The sequence below is a fragment of the Priapulus caudatus genome, unplaced genomic scaffold, assembly GCF_000485595.1.
Source record: "Priapulus caudatus unplaced genomic scaffold, Priapulus_caudatus-5.0.1 Scaffold1658, whole genome shotgun sequence".
NCBI lineage: Eukaryota > Metazoa > Priapulida > Priapulimorpha > Priapulimorphida > Priapulidae > Priapulus > Priapulus caudatus.
The window spans coordinates 14,092-19,351 of record NW_014578719.1 but is presented as its reverse complement, the minus strand read 5'-3'; the positions used below and the strand labels follow the sequence as shown (position 1 = coordinate 19,351).

The 5,260-nt window shown below is 43.3% G+C and overlaps 1 long non-coding RNA gene across 1 annotated transcript; it reads left to right on the top strand.

Annotated features, from left to right (window-relative positions):
* Nucleotides 1-209: 209 nt before the first annotated feature.
* LOC106817277 lies at nt 210-2,603 on the top strand. The gene is made up of 3 exons (XR_001395026.1): nt 210-326; nt 1,671-1,820; nt 2,319-2,603. It is a non-coding gene; the product is annotated as an uncharacterized LOC106817277 (long non-coding RNA).
* The last annotated feature ends 2,657 nt before the right edge of the window (nt 2,604-5,260 follow it).

The following is a 5,260-nucleotide window of genomic DNA, read 5'->3' as shown; positions in this document are numbered from 1 at the left end:
ATTAATAATTATTATTGATTAATAATTAATATTATTAATTATCACTTAAGATTCTGTCAAGCGCGGAGTGACCCTACGTCTACTTTTTGAGAGGAACGTTCCGCTGTTTTTGTGAGATTTCCGTCGGAGTACTCGGAGAGATTTGTTTTTATTGAGACGTTCCAAGTGCCTGTGTTCTCACGCGCGTCGTTTCGTGTGTCGCCAGCTTCCATGTGTGCGTGACGCAGTCGTGGACGCGACCGGGGGTCGTCGACCTTTTCCTCACCGATGTGCGCGCGTGCGTGACGGAGATCATGAAGGACCCGAGCAAGCCCTCGGACGGCAAGGTACCGTAACCTTAGCAGCGGTTGTTAATGCGTACACGCTTCAGGCCTCGACGCTTATTTTCAGATCCGGTTGTCCTGTCGGGGCAACAAGAAGCAATTTTTACTTCGGTTTTACTTGTCCAAAATTTACTCCAAAAATTCGTTCAATGTTTTCGTCCAAAATTCGTAAGAAATGTCGTGCGATAGCGGCCTGGCTCAAAGGATGTTAGGAATTTTACACAACCGGAAATTTTTTAGTTGACCGATCGGGCAACTAGCCAAGCGAGTAACTTGTCCGACATAGACTTTCACTTGTCCCAGGCAATCGGACAACCGTTAGTGACGATATCGAGGGTTAATTGTGCTTATACTCGGGGAAGACATTGATGGACGACACACATGTTGTCTCGTGGTTCTGTTTTGTCTCTATTCGTGGCCAGCTCGGCATAATCTCCCCTGCACCACGTGCATATACCATGTAAACGTTGATGATGCCACATGTGCACCCTTCCCCCAGGTATTAGCCAGGAATGAGTATTGTGGGAGTGCAGAAAACATATTTGGGAGTGCAATTTTGTTGTATGCGTGTCACAGCCAAGGCTTTAGATCAATATTTTAGGCCGTGCTACACATTTGTGGCCGGGCAGTTTCAAAAACTGAGCGGCAATCACGGCTGGCAGGGCTCAGCTGGCTAATTACGCTCGCCCCCCCCACCTCCGCGTGGCATGCAGTGTGCTGCCGAACACCGCTGACCAGGAAGCGTCTGTTCTTGGTCGTGCCACCGCGAGAAAGACTCGCTTGCTGGGCGCATCGATCGCCGGGCTGATTTGATTCGGATTGGGGGAATAAATAGAAATAAATAGGAAAAATAATAAAATAAATAAATAAATGGATTAGAAAAAAAAGGATTAAATATAATAGAAATGAATAATTAAAAAATAATAGAAATAGTCATTATATTTATAATTATTAAATAAATAATAGAAATAAATTGAGGTTTAGATTTCGATGCGATTTCCGCTATCCACGAGACGCTGTAAAACTGCGCTTAACCACCTTTTACCTAATTCATTTTATTCTAAATATTCAAATTTCATTTTATTATAATTGTTATGATTATAATTTATTTTATTCATTAATGCAATTTATTATCTATCCTTGATGAAAAGATACCGTATGTGCCCACTGCATGGAAAATTTTAGATGCCAAATTTGCTATTTGGAATTGCAGAAATGATGATGTTTTTGCCGATAGCATATTTTCCGTAATCGCATATGTAAGCGATGACGAGGGGAGCGATCATCGTCAGGGAAGACGTTGCCTGGTCGTGAACTTGACTCGGGTGGCTCCACCTGTGTTTCCAGGGCGCGCTCTACGGAATGGCGGCCGCAATCCCGGATCGTTCGCTCGTCAAGGAGATATCCGACATTTTCCTCGAGGCATGTTACAGCACTAGGGAGCCAGCGAACTCATAGTGGGTCCAGTCCTGCATGTGCTCACATGCCGAAATTCAGGTGAGCAAATTTAAACGTGGTTGTATCCACAGGCACTTCGACAGGGTGTTAGCCATGCAGGAATAAAAATCAGGGAGTCTCACTATCGGAGCGAAGCGAGGATGCTGCCGGCATGAAGCGCTTACCTTAGAATGGAGGAAATTGAGTCTGAAATGCCAAAAAGACAGGAATCTGATATGATTTTACTATTCTTATAAGCAGCTGTAGTCGTTGTGCAGCCATGGTGTATCAAGAATCTAAAATTGCGGCCGCTCTCACGACCGTCTCTATCACAAATTTATCATCGTTCATCAAGAATGGCCGTCCAAAGACATTTGCGACGAGAGTCTCTGGCTAAACACACTGCACTGTGGAACGTTCAAAAAAAAACGACGGTAATTAAATAAACACGAAACGTGTTTACTGCTAGCCTTAATGTTTCTCTATAGCCAATTAATATTTTTGCCATTTTAATATATATATATATATATAACTACTCTCTTTCGCCTATCGTTACAGCGCACCAGGGACCAAGTGAGCGCGTGGCGAGACTCCGGCGCCTATGCACGCGCGTTGCAGCGCGAGCATTAGTGCTAATGTAATGCACAGAGGAGGGAATTACAGCTTCAAACAAACGGACGTATCAGCCCCCCCCCCCGTCTTTGTCGTTGTACTTGGACGAACCCTTGGCGGTAACTAATGTATTTGTTCTACGTGTACGGTTGTGCCAGGCAGGGTAAAAAATACACGGGAGCGATGAGCGCTTTGCTCTTCAAACCTCCGAAATCGCTCCCGTGGGGCTCAAAATAGCTCCCGTAAAAATTTCGTCGAGAGCTATTTTTCCCACAGACTTGAAAAAGAGCTCCCGTAAAAAAAAGTTATTTTTTCCCTGGTTGCCAGGATGCGGCCACGGGCACTTGGAACGTTTCGATAATAAAGTGATGGTAAATAAACACGAAATGTTTTTACTACCAGTCTTAATGTTTTTCTACTCTCTTTCACCTACTATTGCTGATAATTTTCTGTAAATGCCGTTCAAATGCTCCTCCGCAACACACAAGTAAACCGCACGCACGCACGCCGCTGTGCACAAACAATAAAGTTTTAGAGAAATGCGTATAGAAATTGTATGAGCAAAACTCGTTTGTGCACAGCGGCGTGCGTGCGGTGTATTTGCGTGTTGCAGAGGAGCATTTGAACGGCATTTGCAGGAAATTATCAGCAATAATAGGTGAAAGAGAGTAGAAAACACATTAAGGCTTTTGTAGTAAAAACATTTTGTGTTTATTTACCATCATTTTATTTGTCTGTGGATTTTATTATCAAGTGACACGGCGGCTATTTGTGAACTTAGTAACGCTGAGAGGGTCTATGTCCCCCAGGGCACTATCGGAGGGTACCCTGGATACGGTTCGATATATCGGAACGTACCGGTACCCTGGTACTATCTAATATGCCGGACCGTACCTCGCCTACTCCACTAACGAGTCTAGGGAGTCACCTACGCCAACTCCCTAACCCTAACCCTAACCACATCAGATAGTTACCAGGGTACGTTCCGATATATCGAACCGTACCCAGGGTACCCTCCGATAGTACCCTGGGTGACATGGACCCTATGAGCCTTAGTAACTACAGAGATTATTACAGAGAACGTACGATGTATGGCTTCTGTGAGGCCGATTGTGGCGCCATCTGCAGTCAGATATCAGTGTCAATCGAGCAAGAAATCATGTTAGTTATATACCCGGGGGGTCACTGAGGATATTACTTGGTACTCACGCTCGGCAGAGAAAACGTGGGAAAAGGGTCGGATTTTGACCCTCAGGTTAACCTTCGACGTTTAGAGTCGTCATTTCAATTATTATTCATTCATTATTAGATCGGTGAAGAGCATTAAAGGACAATCACATGTACTCCACTGTTTCACCATATAATCAGGAGTAGATAATAGGACTTTAGGATAATAGGAGATAGTAGTAATTATCTACTCCTGATATAATTAAGGTACATGTGGTGCCTATATGTGATATGCTACTCTTCTCTGTTGTTCACCAGATGGAGCTGAAGGTGAAATCTTGCTGTGCAGGTCACATTTGGCCATAATGAACCAAAATGAAGAAATGAATCAATATAGCTCCCAGTGTATATCTCTATAATACCTATTGAGTGAGAAAATTCTCATTACACAATTAACATGATTAAGGGGCCAATTTATTTTGCTACGCTATTCAGGGGTCCGTTTTAGTGTTTTACGCCATTTAGGGGTAAGATTTACGTTATATTACGCCAATAAGGGGGTGAAATTTGCTACCGCTGAATACGCCAATAAGGGGTGAAATTTGCTACCGCTGAATACGCCATTTGGGGCCCAATTTTGAGATGCTTTGACGAGCATGGGTAACGCTTTAGTATGCGAGTGTGACCCCCAGGGGTTATATAGAAGTTAGGGTTAGTTAGCCTGCAAACATTCATCCTGAATGACGGCTGTTTTTAATTGTACGTGCAACATATGCCTTGTGATTGGGGGGCAGCCCTATAGACCGAAGGTCCGATAGACCGAAGGTCCGATAGACCGAAGGTCCGATAGACCGAATATTGCAAAGGGTTAGGGTTAGGGTTAGGGTTAGGATTAGGGTTAGGGTTAGGGTTAGGGCATATATATGGTTTATAGTGGCATCATATGATTTATAGTGGCATCGGTGGATGTGCCGCATATTCACGTTCGAATACGGCATCAGTGGATGTCCGGATGCATCGCCTGGAGGCTAGGCGACCGATTCCGGACGTGTAGCCACTGCGTATTCGAATAAACCTTCGGTCTATCGGACCTTCGGTCTATCGGACCTTCGGTCTATCGGACCTTCGGTCTATCGGACCTTCGGTCTATCGGACCTTCGGTCTATCGGACCTTCGGTCTATAGGGCTGTAACCTGTGATTATTATCAGCAACATATATTACACCAATTGTCGATGTCTGTTTTGCGATTTGCCTTGAAACGAAAACGTCGTAATCAAATGTTGTTGTAGAGAATGCATTGTGAGAAAATTGAGGCTAATCTATTGAGGCGACAGTTCAGTCGATTTAAAAAATAAAATTAACCGGATGTTAACAGTATTAGAACAAACTGCCTAAAAATTACTTCCTAGCCGTGGCCTTTATGTTATTCGAAAGCAGCGATCTGTGGCCCCATGTAAGAAACATCATGGATAGTTACGTGCTATCATAATGCTAAAATGTCATAACGTCTGCTAACTCGAGTACTGGGTGCTTGTGGGAACAGGGTTGTTGCTACAAACAACTTTCTAACAAGGGCTATACCATAGTACTAGAGCTAAACTTTTGCATAACACTTCACTTCAAAAGTTGACATTTTAGACTACTATGATATATGTTGTTATACATATTACTATTATATTATGGTTATATATAATTATAATATAATATATATTTGTATATT